The following is a 15,275-nucleotide window of genomic DNA, read 5'->3' as shown; positions in this document are numbered from 1 at the left end:
TGCTAGAGTTTCTTCCCAATGTGGCAGTGTTAAGTGTCAGAGCCCTCAAGAGAGATCCTATTTGTTACCTCATTGGCAGAGCACTGACCTCGCACACACAAGGTTCTGGTTTCGATTCCCACCATCAAAAAAAAAAAAAAGTAAGAGAGATCCTATGGTCCTATTCTTCTCATGGGAGTGACTTCTAACTCTTGGGACTGGACTGGTTATGCCCTGGGTTCTATAAGAAAAACAGACTGGGAGCAAGCCAGTAAGCAGCACCCCTCCATGGCCTTTGCCTTTGCATCAGCTCCTCCAGGTCCCTGCCCTGTTGAGTTTCAGTCCTGACTTCCTCCAGTGATGGACTGAATTGGAAGTGTAAGTCAAACAAGCTCTTTCCTCACCACCCCCAACTTGGTTTTGGTCATGTGTCTCATCACAGCAATAGAGACCCTAACTGGACATTCCTTTTGTTTTTTAATCAATTTATTTATTATTACTTTGTGTGCATTGATGTTTTGCCTACAGGTATGTCCATGTAAGGGAGCCAGATCCCACAGAATGGGGTTACAGACAGTTGTGAGCAGCTACGTCGGGTCCTTTGGAAGAGCAGTCAGTGTTCTTAACCTTTGAGCCATCTCTCCAGGCCCACTTGGAAATTCCTTTAAGGTGATATGTTGTCAGGGAGCCTGTTACCTCCCCTGGCCTTCTTTTGTGTTGCTATTCCTGCTCTCATAGGTGCTCCTGCCGTGTGCTAGTGCCGACCATGTTGTAATACAGCAAGAGATCTTCTCAGAGATGGACGCTGAGACCCTCCTCTCGTGTCTGCAGAACTGTGTGCTTAGGTCAATGCTCTGCTTCATAAAGGACCAGACTGAGGTGTTTTGTCATGGCAACACAAACACACCAAAATCAGATCTTTTTTCTTTCTTCTGATTCTAAATGTGGATATTCTGAAAATTCTTTTTTCTGTTCCTTATCATTTTCTCAGAACTCCTACTGTTCCGTGGAATCAATTATTTCCTTTATCAGGGGTAGTTCAAAGATATGACATCTTCTGTGTGTTTGTGTAGCAAACGATATATAACATAAAATTTACCATTTATATCGGGCATAATTATACTTCCTTATTTTTAGACAGGATCTCTCTGTGTAGGCCTGACTATCCTATGCCTACACAAAAAAGGAAACAAGAAAGAAACAAGGAAGAATGAAAGAAAAAAGAGAAGGGAGAGAGAGAGAAAAGAAAATACAAGGATCTTAATCCAGGGCGGTGATATACATCTACAATCCAGCAGTCGGAAGGTTGAGGGTTGAAAATTCAGGCCAGCCTGGGCTAAGAGTAAAACTTATTTCAAAGAAAGGAAAGAAGGGAGGGAGGGAGGGAGGGAGGGAGGGGGAGGGAGGGAGGGAGGGAGGAAAGAAAACTACACAAATCTTTACTTACATCCACATTAGAGCCTACTCTCTGATTTAGTGTCCTAGCATTTATTCTACCTGTTTCTACTTTAGCGTTCTCTGTGGTACCAACACAAACGTCTGAAGACAGTGCCCTCTATCACTTCCTTTCCAAGGCCCCTCGTGTTTATTGAATCACATCCAACTTCCCTGGCTACACGCCCAGGACCCCCTTCATCTATTCCAAACAACACTTCCTTCTCTGAGACAAGGCTCCTCTCTGACAGCCTGGACTAGACTCAGACTCACAATGCCGATTAGGCTGGCCTCAAACTCACAGAGATCTGCCTGTCTCTGCCTCCAAGTGCTGGGATTGATGTGTGCTATCTATCATACCTTGCTTCGAAACTGGCGGTGTTTTCCCGGCAGTGACTCTCTCTCATCGATACCCCTGCTCCCTTCAGGCTTTATTCCATTTAGTGATTTAAAACTGCAAAACAAAAATGCTCCTGGATAGTAAAAAAAAAAAAAAAAAAAAAAATCAAAGAAAACACAATAATACAAAGAATCCAGACTCTCTGTGAATTTTCCACTTTTACGTGGCTTATTTTACTCTATCACTTTACTTCATTCTGTCTCTTTAAAGACTTTACCCCTCCCCACTTTAAAGGCATTAACTTATTCTCTATGTTCTTTTTTCTTCTCTCTCCCAATACATACGTTCCCTCCAGCCGGGGACAACCCTCTCTTTGTTTACCCCTCTTTCTCAGTTGACTTCCACTTGCTGCCAACCGAGCGAAGGACATCAGGATTAACACATATACCCCAACCCACCCTCACCTTCTGAGGGCGACCTCTCGGCGTTCCCTAGTTCTCGATATCTCAGCTGGGACCTCCAAATGCCGCTATCTCGGTGGAGACCTCCAAATGCACGCACTGCGCCCCGTGTCTGCGCTCTGTGCGCTTGAACCCAGTTTACTGAGCTTCGGGCAAGGGGGCTGGAGGTTAATAAATACACAGACACACACAGACAGAGACATGGGTCATCCTTTAATTCTCCAAGAATGCCCCCTTTATCATGTTCAGGGGCAGATTATATAGAGATAGCCACGCCCCAGCCAAACCCACCAGAAACCACTCTCTTGCCATCAGGAACTCCTGAAGGTCTCATGCTCAGAGCAGCTGTAGGCACTCAGATCAGGGGATTACAAGAAATTCAAGATCTGGGGTCTCACTGCTCCCAACACATCTTAGAAACTGCTCTGTGTTCTCCAGCCCTGGAAAGTTCTTTTATGTGCATTGGTGTTTTGCCTACCTGCCTGCCTGCCTGTCTGTGTGAGGGAGTCAGATCTTGGAGTTACAGGCTGTAGTTAGCTGCTATGTGGGTGCTGAGAATAGAGTCCAGGTCCTCTGGAAGAGCAGCCACTGCTCTTAACCACTGAGGCATCTCTCCAGCTCTGACTTCACTGTTCTTGCCATCTAGTGAGCCTTTTTTTCTCCTGAGTGGGTATTCGAACGAGAATGATCCCCATAGGCTCATGCATTTGAGTGTCTGGTTCCCAGCTGGTGAACAGTTTGGGAAGGATTAGTGTCTGACCTTATTGGAGGAGGTGTATCATTGGGGATGGACTTTGAGATTTCAAAAGCAAAGGCTCTCTCTCTCTCTCTCTCTCTCTCTCTCTCTCTCTCTCTCTCTCTCTCTTTCTCTCTTTTCCTGCAACTTGTGTACCAAATGTGAGCTCTCAGCTAACTGCTCAGCTTCATGCCTACCTTTCATGTATCCCATAATCAACATAGTCTAACCCTCTGAAACTCTAAGCAAGCCCTCAGTTAAATGCTTTTTTATTTTACTTTTTAAAGTTGTCTTGGTCAGGGGCTAGAGAGATGGCTCAGTGGTTAAGAGCATTGCCTGCTCTTCCAAAGGTCCTGAGTTCAATTCCCAGCAACCACATGGTGGCTCACAACCATCTGTAATGAGGTCTGGTGCCCTCTTCTGGCCTGCAGGCATACACACAGACAGAATATTATATTTAATAAAAAAGTTGTCTTGGTTGTAGTGTCTCTTTACAGCAACAGAACAGTAACTAAGAAACCTGTATCTCTGATCATCTCTTCTAGACAGTTTTATCTTCACTTACCATTCTCTTTCCTCTCTACTTCTGAGACTCTCTACCAGGTATTAAAAAAATCTCTTCTTAGTGGGTGGTCACGGCTCGTGACTTTAATCCCAGCCCTTAGGAGACGGAGGCAGGTGGATCTCTGTGAGTCTTGTCTATGTAACAAATTCTAGAACAGTCACAGCTATAGTAAAGAGAATCTTTCTCAAAAAAATAATAATAGATACATGTGTCTCTTCGGGGCTGGAGGGATGGCTTGGAGGTTAAAGGCACTCATGGTCCTTGCAAAGGACCCAGGTTCAATTCCTGCACCCACCAGGCACACGTGTGGTAGGCAGAGATAGCAGTGAAGTCATTCATACACAATAAATATTTTTTAAAAAAAATAAACCTCTTTTGGGGGCTGGAAAGATGGTGCAGCAGTAAGAGTACTTGTTGCTATTCCATAGGACCAGAGTTCAATTCTCAGCACCCACACACTGGTACATAACTGTCTGTAACCCCAGTTTCAGAAGGATCTGACGCCCTCTTCTGGCATTCAGAAGCACTACATGCATGTGACACATGCACACATAGGTAAAACACACATGCACATAAAAGAAAAATGAACATTTAAAAATCTTCAGCCTTCAGGCAATAGCTGGCTTGGAATAATTTTTTCTCTTACTTTCTATATTCTAACCCACCGTGTAGATTTCATGGTTTTGGAGGGAGGCATGGACTCACAATGGGTGGGTGTCTATAGTGCTGGATAGGGCTATCAAGTAATTTAGTGTTTGACAGCATGCTCCCTGCAATTTTCCCCCAAAGTGGGTGTCCATCATCCCTCCTTTCCTTCCTTCCCTTTTTGTTGTCTTGGAAGATTAAACAGTCTCAAGCATGCTAGGAAGGTGCTCGCTGACTAAGCTATATTGCCAGTCAGACTCTGCTTTTAAGATATCTGGGGTTCAGTGGGGTGGTAGGCACACAGGTAGGCCACTGCAGTTCAATATGACAATGGCCTCAGTGGAGCCTTGGAATAGCCAGAACAGCTGGTTGTCTGGGTGAACAGGAGAAACTCATGCTTCACCCACAATTCTGATGAATAGCGCCCTGAAGGTCACAGGCATTCCTTACAGATGAGAATATACAATTTCCCAACTGGCTGTTCTCTTTCCTATAGAAGCCCCCAGGATTTTCATGTGTTTTCCAGTAGAGCTCCATGCTGGTTAGTTTTATGTCAACTTGACACAAGCTTAGAATCATTTGGGGGGCACCCCAATTGAGAAAAATGCCCCAACCAAACTGGCTTGTGGGCAAGCCTGTGGTGCATGCTCTTGACTGATGATTTATATAGGAGAGCTCATTTTAGGGTGAGTGATCTACCCCTGGGATGGCAATCTTTGGTACCATAGGAAATCAGGCTAAGCAAACCACGTGGATCAAGCCAGTCAGCAATGCTCCTCCCATGACCTTTGATTCAGTTCCTGCCTCCAGGTTCCTGCTTTACTTAAGTTCCTGCCCTGACTTCCTTCAACGATGGACAGTTTCCTGGAAGTGTAAGATAAAATAAACCCTTTTCTCCCCTAACTATGAGAAGCACACGTTTTATAACACCTTTGAAGGGCCTGGAATTATAGCTCAGTTGATAGAGTACTTGCCTGGCATTCGTGAGGCCCTGGGTTCAAACCCTTGCTCTGCATAAACTAGGCCTGTAAATTTGTACATGTATTTCCAGAACCCAAAATGAAGAGGCAGGAGAATGAGAAGTTCAAAGTCATCCTCATCTCTTCAGCAAGTTTGAGGCCAGTCAGAGCTCCATGAAAAGGAGTCAAAACAAACAAACAAACAAACAAACAAAACCTCTACATCTTTATTTTTTTTATTTTATTTTATTTTATTTTTTTTTTTTTTTGGTTTTTCGAGACAGGGTTTCTCTGTAGCTTTGGAGCCTGTCCTGGAACTAGCTCTTGTAGACCAGGCTGGCCTCGAACTCACAGAGATCCACCTGCCTCTGCCTCCCGAGTGCTGGGATTAAAGGCGTGCGCCATCGCCGCCCGGCTACCTCTACATCTTTAAACATAAACATCTTTATTTAGGAAAAAATAACCAGGGCCCAGAAGAGTTTATAGTAATGGGCTTCACGAGGTGTGGTAGCTCACACAAAACTGCCAGGCCTCTAAGGGATAAAGCAGGAGGATTGCTCTGGGTTCAAGGCCAGACAAAGCTATGTAGTGAGTTTTACAGCAGCCTGGACTGCACAGTGATGCTTTGTCTCAAAAATTAAAAGGATTCAAGCTTATCACGGGTGCATATAGGTCATTACCCTTGAAGAGCAAGAGTAATGTCAAAATTAAGTGGCCTCTGACCTGGGAAAATCCAAGAAATTCTGGCCAGTTGAAGGAAAGAGGTGATTTGGAAAACTCAAATGTCAGCATCCAAGAGGGAGGATGGAAAATGGGAAACACTACATAATTTTTAAATGAATTTGTTTTAACAGTTGTGGTGTGTGGCATCTCTATGTGTAGGTATGTGCATGTAAGCCTGAGAAGAGCGCTGGATCCCTTGGTGTGGGAGCTGAGATGGTTCTGAGCTGCTCAAAAAGAAGCCGGTGCTGGGAAGAGGACTCAGGTCGCCTCTGCAGGAACAGCAGGTGCTCTTAACTGCTGAGCCATCTCTCCAGCCCATAAAGATTAGGTAGTTCTGATGGATGTGTAATTTGGTGTATTCCTGCTTCTATAATACAAAATACTTGGCATTTTGTAAACAATAGAGACTTATTTCTCCAGATTCTGGAAGCCAGGCAGTCCAAGATCCAGGTGCTGAAGAATATGCCCTGTCTCAGGGGACCTGGGTCTTGCATTTCATTAGTAAGAACTGGCTTGAACTCTGACCTCTCTCTTCTAGCATCTTCAGGGGTTCCTTACGTGTAGTTTATTACGTGTGAAGAGGTTCATTTTTTTCCACAACTCCTTGGTGAGCCAGGTATGCTGGCAGGTGTTGTTGTGTTTTTTCTCTTGTGGGGGCCTGCCACCCAGTTTCCAAATAAATACATGGAGAGTTATTCTTACTTATGAATGCCTGGCTTAGCTTACTTGTTTCTAGCCAGCTTTCCTACTAAATTATCCCATTTCTTTTCTATGTTTTGCCTCTGGGCTTTTTACCTTTGTTTATCCTGTATGTCTTTTCCTCTCCTTACTCTGAGGCTGGCTGAGTGGCTGGGTGGGCCTGGCCCCTGGCATCCTCCTCTTCTCTCAAGCCTAGATTTCTCCTGTTTATTCTCTTTGCCTGCCGGCAGCCCCGTCTATCCTTTATTAGACCTGGTAAGTCCTATGGAGAAAGCACAGATGCAGGAAGAAAGACCCTCAGCTTGTTCTCCTCTTGTTTCCATGGAGATACATTGCCATTGATGGATGGATGAAAAAGAGCCAGGTATCCTTAGGGCAGAGGGAGGAGCATGCCAGGGTTGGGACTGGGCAAGAGGAGTTAGACAGCACAGACAGGCCCTCCAAAGGAACACTGCTGAGGGGGGCGCGAGGGTGTGGTCTGCCACCCATAGTTGCCGGTTCAAGTCTCAGTCCCATCTCCTACTAACTCTGTGACCTTGTGACTTTTAGTGACATTATGAGTGTCCCTAAACCACACACCCCAACTTTTAGAGGTTAGTTGTTTGTACAGGGGTCCCCAAAGGAAGCTGTAAACTCAGATTTTAAACATTCCCCCACAGGTAAGGTGTAGAGACATATACTCTATAATTCCAACACTTGAAAGGCAGAGGCAGAAGAATGGGATCCAGTGTGGGGCCAGCTAAGTCTACACGCCTAACTCCAGGCCAGCTAGGACCAGAGAGACCCTGTCTCAAAAAAGAAAACAAAAATTAAAAAGAAAAACAAAAACAAAAACTATTTCCAAATATTTTAGGCCAACTATGGCCCACTCCTTTAATTCTGCCACTGTAGCAAGGTGGAGGCGGAAGGTCGGAGTTCAAGGCCATCTTCGCCTCTCAGCTGCACAGTGAGTAGACGCCTTCTGGCTACCTAGAGACAGCGTGTCACACTGTGTCACCCTTCTCCCCAGAAAATCTTATCTCAGAGTCTCTGAGTTTTTAACAGTTACTGCATTTATTACAAAACTTACAAGAAGAAAATCTACCCACAACTCATTTTCCAACGTGGTGAAATGTTTGTGAATTCTAAATTACCAGTGAGTGACAAGAACACAATGCTGTGTTTTGCAGACTTTAATTAAACCACTCATTAATTTAGATTTTAATGACACTTTTTAAAAAGTGGAGATTTTTTCTGGTTTTTTTTTTTTCAGGTCTGAATTATTTCTGTGGGTTGGTAAACTCTGAGGGACTCCACTTCCAGACTCCAGTAGCTTGAGGGATGAACTGGCCATGCACTCTCCAACCCTTAGGCCCCTGGTCTGAATCTCCTCCACTTCCTGTTCACTGTCTGAGCCTCTGGGCTCTACTACTCATGCCTGGATTCCTTACAATTACTCCCCACCCCACCCCACCCCCCATTAAATCAAAGTTTGTCTTCCTTGATATCCTTAACTTCTTCATAGCAGGCTCTAAAATTCACTTTTTAGTTCTCCGGCTCCAAGGCCAGCGGGATGGGGCTCTCGAAGGTGCTATGGACCTCAGTTGGATAGATGGACAGTACCTGAAACCAGCAGCTTCTACTGTCTCTGCTTCTTCCACCTGGTCTTCTTCTTCGTTTACCTTTCTCTTCTTTCTTAATTCTTAGGATCTGGTAAGTGCCATTCCCCATTCCTTGTAACCTTGTAAATGCATTTTTGAAACAACTGGCTTCTGTCCCTCTTACCCAACCTCACCCTCAATTTTATCTTCATTCTCTAATGAGTGTCATATAAAATTCACATGGTGACTGGTGGGGTAGTTCATTGGCTAGAGCGCTTACCTGCTGGGCAGGGGAACCTTTGGTTTGATTCTCAGGTGTAGTGGTGTAGCACTTATACCAACACTCAGGGAGTGGAGATTGGAGTTCAAAGTTCAAGATCATCCTCAGACACAATGTGAATTCCAGTCCAGCCTAACGATAAAAGAAGCAAAACACATATCTCAGTTTAGCAAATAGAATCACAATAACATTAAGAACAAATTGAGAGGTCATCTAGTTTTCATGGAAAAATGTTTTTCAAATATTGAAGTCTCTCAAGTCTCTCCATAGTTAATAAATATGTTTTCTCTGTTTGAAACTCCTTAGGAAATATTTCACACTACAAATCTATTTTGCTTATTAGGATTTATGTAACTTGCTGGAACAAAAAAACTAAACTGGAAAGTTCTTGTCTGAGCTGAGCACAGCCATATCCAATTAATGTGGCTCTCTTCAAACAAGACAATCTCTTGGCTAGCCATATTTTTAATTCTGAAATGCGTACTCTGAAACCTTCCGATTGCCAGCCTATACAAATGGCCCTACTTTTGCCATGACCAGATGCTTTTTCATAATACTGTACACTGCAGACTCAGTTTCTTCTGGGCCTGACCAAGCTCCCGAGTCCCAGGAGGCAGGGAGGAAATGACACTTTGGCTGAGAGCGCTTCTATTGGCAAAGGAAGACAGACTACTCTGAGTGTCAAGTGCCCTGATTTTAAATAAGCAAACAGAGCCGTGGAGAACTCGAGGACCCTCCAGATTTTCCCCTTCTGGACTATCAGTTCTGAGGAATTAAACTGAGAATGATCCTGTAGTTCATTTATGGATTATAGAAAGGGTTTTTTTTGCCTGGTGTTTAAATTTGCAGTTCTTTATATATTATATATGAAGATATATATGCAATCATACATATAATAGATGAAGAATATAATATATGAAATTATTATATTTTATATATTTAAATTAAATTAAAAAAATATATACATACACATTTCTTTTTCTTTTGAGATAGGGACTCATGAAACCCATGCTGACTTCTGTGAGAATTTTCTTTTTTCTATCAAGGTAGCTAGACCCCCAAGGACCAATAGTACATAAATCTCCCCACCTTGTAAAACTTTTATGCAAAAGAATTCAAATCTTTTTTTATTCTTCCTATCTTATAAAACCTTTATACAAATCTTTTCATCTCCCCAAACAGGTAAACCTTTCATTTATAAAATCCCCTTTCTCTAACCCCACCTACATTTCCAGAACTTGATGGCCTCAATAGCCAACCCTTGCCCTCTTTCCTTCATTTCCTTTGCGTTGATTTTTTTTTAAATCTATTTTATGTGCATTGATGTTTTGGCTACATGTATGTCTGTGTGAGGGTGCCAGACTGGAGTTACAGACAGCTGTTAACTACCATGTGGGTGCTGGGAATTGAACCTGGGTCCTCTGAAAGAACAGAGCCGGCTTAACCACTGAGCCGGCTCTCCAGCCCTGCACTGATTGTTTAAAACTAGCCAGTCTCCCACCTCATTGATGGGCCCCTGTGAGCTACAATTCCATTCCGCCCCTCCAAACCTCCTATTCCCTGTGACCTCAAAGGAACTCTGAAGCACAGGTTTTGACTGCACAGAGCAGACCAAGAGGTGAGTGATCACCCACCCTGTGGTGCCACCCCTCTCTCTAGGCCTCCACAACTGGGGCGATAAATCCTGGCCTCTCCCCCACCTGCTACAGCTTCTCTAGCCAGCCAGCAGGCAAGCTTCCTGCAGGTAGGCTTCTCCAACACTCCCCCCCCATCCATCGATCCTGTAAGCTATTAGTCCCACTTCACCCGCAAATCCTCCCTATCCTCCCTGAGACCTCAGAGGAACTCTAAAGTACAGGCTGCGACTTCACAGAGCTGACCAAGAGAGCAGACCAAGAGAGTGAGCAGGCAAAGAGAGACCCAGTGACTCCGGGAAACACAGACCGCAACAGGACAGAGCAGACCAAGAACAGTTCCCAAAGACACAGACAGCAGCTGCAAGGATTGGACCAAGAGGCAGACACTGTCGGCACCAATTAGCAGAAGAGATCGGTAGGTGCCGATGCAAGAATCCATTCAAAAACCTAAAAAGCGACATGGTAAAACCAGAACCCAGTGGTCATACGACAGGAAGACTTGATCTTGCTAAGCCACAAGAAGCAGAAGAAAATGATTTTAAATGTAACTTTGTGAGGATGCTGGAGACCTTTAAAGAGGAAGTAAAAAATTCCCTTAAAGAAATGGAAGAAAAGACAAACAAAAAAATTGGAAGAAATCAATAAATCTCTTAAAGAAACCCAAGAAAACCAAGAAAAAAAAAAAAACCAAACAGGTAAAGTAAATAGTTCAAACAGTTCAAGACTTAAAAACTGAAATAGAGGCAATAAAGAAAACACAAACTGAGGGATTCTGGGAATGGAAAATTTGGTAAACAAATGGGAACTACAGAGTGTAACCAACAGAATACAGGGATGGAAGAGAGAATCTCAGCTGTTGAAGATACAATAGAGGAAACAGATTCATCGGTCAAAGAAAATGTTAAATCCAACAAATTCTTAACACAAAACATTCAGGAAATCTGGGCACTATGAAAAGAACAATCCTAAAAATAACAGGGACAGAAGAAGGAGAAGAACTCCAGCTCAAAGGGCACAAAAAATATATATTCAATAAAATCTTTGAAAAAAACTGTTGGGACCAGGTTTGGAGTCCTGGCCTCCAGTTGCTTTACACCTGCTAGTGACCTTTTTCTTGCCCTTCTGATTTGAGCTTCCGAAAGCTGTGTCAGGGTTGTTTGCCAGCCCGGCTTCCTGAAACCGTATTGCCTGGCCTTGATTGAGGATCATGGAGATGAGGTCTTCACCTGTTGGCCCACCTGACTGTGTTAGCTATAAAAACCTCTGTGGTGCTGTTCAATAAAGGATTCTTTTGCCAGCATCTAGAGAAGTGTAAGCGTGTTTAATCCTGACGTCCTTTGCTCTATTTGGTTCCAGGCCATGCAAGAAAATTTTCCCAACCTAAGAAGGATATCCCTATGAAGGTACAAGAAGCTATAGAAACACCAAATAGACTGGATCAGAAAAAAAGTCCCCTCACCATATAATAATCAAAACACAAAACATACAGAATAAAGAAAGAATATTAAGAGCTGCAAAGAAAAAAGCCAAATAACATATAAAGGAAGACCTATCAGAATTATACCTGACTTCTCAGTGGAAACCTGAAAGCCAGAAGGTCTTGGATAGATGTGCTGCAGACACTAAGAGACCGTGGATGCAAGCCTAGACTACTGTACCCAGCAAAGCTTTCAGTCACCATTGATGGAGAAAAGATATTCCATGACAAAACCAGATTTAAACAATACCTATCCACAAATCCACCCCTACAGAAAGTACTAGAAGGAAAATTCCAACCCAAAGATGCTAATTATACCCACAAAAACACAGGCAACAGTTAACCTCACACACAAACCCTAAAGAAGGGAAACACACAAACACTACCTACCACGAAAAATAGTAGGAATTAACAATCACTGGTCATTAATATCTCTTAATATCAATGGAATCAATTTCACCTATAAAAAAGACACAGGCTAAGAGAATGGATAAACAAAGCAGGATCTATCCTTCTTCTGTATACAAGAAGCACACCTCAACTTCAAAGACAGATGTTACTTCATAGATAAAGGGTTGGGAAAAGATTTCCAACCACAAATGGAACCTAAGAAACAAGCAGGTGTAGCAATCCTACTTGTCTCACAAAATAGACTTCAACTAAATCAGTCATACTCATAATACAGCAACAATCCATCAAGATGAACATCGAGGGCCCAAATACAAGAGCGACCCACATACATAAAAGAAACATTACTAAGCTTAAATTGCACACCACACCACACACTAATAAGTAAAAGACTTCAACACTCTACTCTCCCCAATGACAGGTCAACCAGACAGAAACTTAACAGAGAAATAAGAGAACTATCAGATGTCTGACTCAAATGGACTTAACAGACTTCTATAGAACATTTCACCCAAACACAAAGAATATACTTTCTTCTCAGTTTGTCATAGAACCTTCTTTAAAATTGACACATATTGGTAATAAAGCAAACCTCAACGGATACAAACCAAATTGGAACAACCTCCTGTATCTTATTGGATCACCATGGTTTAAAGTTAGAATTGGGACTACACTAATTGCGAGAAAGCCTACACACTCATGGAAATTGAACAGTGGTCAAGGAAGAAAATAAAGACATTGAAGACTTCCTAGAATTTAATGAAAATCATGTACAACGTACCCAAACCTATGGGACACCATGAAAGCAGCTCTAAGAGGAAAGTGCATAACCACTAAGTGCCTACATTAAAAAAGATTGGAGAAATAATTCACACTAGGGACTTAACAGTACATCTGAAGCTCTTGAAAAGAAGCAGACTCACCCAGGAGGAGTAGATGGGCAGGAAATAATCAATTGAGGACTGAAATCAATAAAAAGAAACAAAGAAACAATACAAAGAATTAATGAAACAAAGAGCTGGTTCTTTGAGAAAATCAACAAGATTGACAAACCCTTGTCCAAACTAACCAAAAGGCGGAAAGACAATATCTGAATTAACAAAAGACCCAGAAAGATGAGCACAACATCTAGTCACTCATAAGTGGATACTGGCTGTGAAGCAAAGGATAAGGAGCCTATAGTCCATGACTCCAGAGAAGCTAAGTAACAAGGAGAACCCTAAGAGAAACATATATAGAGCCCCCTGGGAAGGGAAAAGAGACAAGATCTCCTGAGAAAATTGGGAGCATGGGGTTGTGGGGAGAAGGGGAGAGAAAGTGGAGGAGGAGGGCAAAAAGGGAGTGGGGAAAAGAACTTGAAGCAAAGGGATTCTTGAGATGGAGGAAAGACAGAAATGGAGAGCAAGGAAAAGACATCTTGACTGAAGGAGCCTTTATGGGGCTAGCAAGAACCTGGCACTAGAGAAATTCCCAGGAATCCATAAGGATGACCCTAGCTAAGACCCTAAGCAAGAGTGGAGAGTCCAACTCTGCCTTGCCCTGTAGTCACATTGATGGACTACCCTTAATGTCATCATAGAACCTTCATCCAGCAACTGATGGAAGCAGGGGAGAGGCTGAGCTCACAAAGTCCTGTCGAATAGAGGGAGACTGAGAGTATGAGGCAAAGAGGTCAAGACCATGATGGGGACCCCCACTGAAAGTCTAGCTGAGCTAATGGGAGCTCACCAACTCTGGCCAGACAGGGAAGGAACCTGCAGAGGACCACCAACTAGGCCCTCTGGAATGTGGGTGACAGTTGTATGGCCCAAGCAGCCTGCAGGGCCACTGGCAATGGACAATATTATTCCTATTGCTTGTACTGGCTTTTTGGAACTCATTCTCTTTGGATGGATAACCTTGCTCAGCCTAGATATAGTAGGGAAGGCCCTTGTTCCTTCCTCAAGCAGTGTGCCTTACCTCTCTGAGGAGTGATGGGGCGTGGTAGGGGTAAGGTGTAGGGAATGGGAGGAGGGCAGGGAGTAGGACTGTGAGACACCAGTCTATGGGAAGAAGACACAATCACCACCTGTGTTAGGACAGAAAACAAGCGACCATCCTGTCCCTCCCCCTTCCACAAAGCACAGTTGTTTCCAACACCTTGACCTCATTACATAGCTGAAGATGACTTGGAACTTTTTTTTTTCTTTTTTCGAGACACGGTCTTACTATGTAGCCCTGGCTGGACTAGAAGTCTCGATGTACAGACCAGGCTTAGATCCCAGAGCTGGGATCTTAGGTATGAACAATTGTATCCAGTTTTCACCTCCTGGTCCTCCAGTCTCAGCCTCCCAAGTGCTGGGATGACAGGCGAGCCACACCCTCGTTATTTGGAAATGACACCCCTCCATTGTGTAAGCTATCTCCTTTCTCTGAGGGTTATTTCTTTGGCTGTACAGAAACATTTCAATTAAACTGAAGAATTTGTCAACTCCTGGGATTATTTCCTGTGACTCTGGTGTCCTTTCCGAAATCTCCTGCCTGTGCTTTGAAATGTCTCACTTATGCTTCCAACAGACCTTGCTTTAAAGTTATCGCTCCATTCATTGTTGGGGGGCTGCAGACCACCAGACCCTGAATTCCTGTAAACTTGTTTTCCTCTGACTCTGAGCAGCCTGTAGCTCTGCCTCTGAGCACGAGACCCTGAGGGCAGGGGAGTGGTTTCTTATGGGCCTGTAGCTGAAAAATCCGTAGAGCTGGGGGCATGGCCAGGGCCTTATATAAGCTTCCCCTGACACAATAAAGGGGGGCATTCTTGTATCAGGATGATCCGTGGTCTCTGTCTCTCTGTGTCTTTGTGTGTTTAAATCTCCAGGCCCTTGCCAGAGACTCACGAAACTCCTCGTATGCAAGCGCTGCACTATAGTACCAGTAGTCCATGTAGTACAGGTTGGCAGTACACATCGTGTGTGTGTGTGTGTGTGTGTGTGTGGATTGGCTAGAAATAGCCCAGGCTGGCTTCAAACTCCTGACCCTCTCACTCCAACTCCTGAATGTAAGGACTAAGGTATGAATCACCAGGCAGAGCTGACTTAAAGTTTTGTACAAGGTGAGATATAGATCTAGTTTAATTTTCTTCCATGTGCAAATAAAGTTTTCTCAGGACCATTTGTTGCAAAGGTCTGTACCAGGCTTTTTCTTTTAGGTCACCAACTAGGCAAATGATGTCACCGAGACTTCTTGTTAGTTTTGGATGTTCAGTCTAGTTTAGGCTTGTTTCTGGCTACCTTTTTTAACTTAAATTAAGTTTCTCTTTATTTACCTTTTTCCTGAGGGCTTTTTTAACTTATCTTTCTGTATCTCTTATGTTCCT

This window comes from Arvicola amphibius, chromosome 1, assembly GCF_903992535.2.
Source record: "Arvicola amphibius chromosome 1, mArvAmp1.2, whole genome shotgun sequence".
NCBI classification, from domain to species: Eukaryota; Metazoa; Chordata; class Mammalia; order Rodentia; family Cricetidae; genus Arvicola; species Arvicola amphibius.
This window is presented reverse-complemented; position numbering follows the sequence as displayed.